At 38.3% G+C, this 1,068-nt stretch overlaps 1 protein-coding gene across 1 annotated transcript in view; it reads right to left on the bottom strand.

The window, feature by feature from the left end:
* Positions 1-1,068, bottom strand: part of UBE2V2 (ubiquitin conjugating enzyme E2 V2) — a 63,419-nt gene that overhangs the window by 31,321 nt on the left and 31,030 nt on the right. The window lies entirely within an intron of this gene.

Genomic DNA, 1,068 nt, shown 5'->3' with positions numbered 1-1,068 from the left:
CTCATATCCCTTAGAATTGCTAGATGAGTTTAAACTGCTGACATTTTGGTTAGCCACTGCATGCACCATCATGGTTCTTTCAAAGGCTAAGTCAGGGACGAGTCAAACCTGAGTGATAATCAAATTATCTGAGTGATAATGCTTTATCTACTTTGCCATAAGCCCCCAGGGCCATATTTTAGTGCTGGGTTGCTAATCAAAAGATTGTTGAATTGAACCCATTCAGCGGTTCTGTGGGCCATAAGACGAACCAAGGAATCCTTCAGCGGCTCTGTGGGCCATAAGATCAACCAAGGAATCCCTCTGTATCAGTTCTACTCCAGCATTATGAATCCAAATCTACTTGACAGTATCTAACAATAGATTATTCAAGGCTTGTTTTCATGCCTAAATGCCTCTTCTTTCTTCTTATGCTTTTGTCCACTGGGTTGCTTACTGGTGTTAATATTAAAATACAAATGTGAAAAATAAAGCAAAGTCACAAATATAATACCTGCTGCCTCCTGTCTACAGCTGAAAGGGAAATATATGCTTCAAAACAAAAGCTACAATATGCATAGATCTTAAAAAGATTATACCAAGTGAATTAAATTAATTACAATGGACAAATATTGTATGGCCTGCTTATATAAAGAGAAGTTTTAAAGGGTAAATGGAAAAAGACCATAGTTTATTAGTGAAAGGTAGGGGGGAAGAGAGAACTATTATTTATGGGGTGCTTGCATTTCAATTTATAGTTTGATTAAAGGTAGGGTTGTGTAGCCAGATATTTTACTGTAGATGTGTATATCCACAAAAAGTTCAACTGGACAGAGTTATGTGATAGATACACTTTCAACAATGACAGAAGTAGCTAATAAAGCAGCATGTATACAACCAAACAGCTCCTTGATTTGGAGGTTTAGGGGCATGGATTCATGAACCATGCTATGCAACTGGCCTAACAACATATTTAGGGCTTCTAGTCTCTATCTTGTTTTGCTGTATAGTATCTGAGTCATAACAGCTGTCATTTGCAGCATCCCCTCACTGACCCAGTGCTACGGGAGACAACACGGGAGACAGTGT

The sequence above is a fragment of the Echinops telfairi genome, unplaced genomic scaffold (genome assembly GCF_000313985.2).
Source record: "Echinops telfairi isolate 266 unplaced genomic scaffold, ASM31398v2 ScPeMD7_1;HRSCAF=3_0, whole genome shotgun sequence".
NCBI lineage: Eukaryota > Metazoa > Chordata > Mammalia > Afrosoricida > Tenrecidae > Echinops > Echinops telfairi.
Note: the sequence above shows the minus strand (reverse complement) of the source record. Positions and strands in the feature narration are given on the sequence as shown.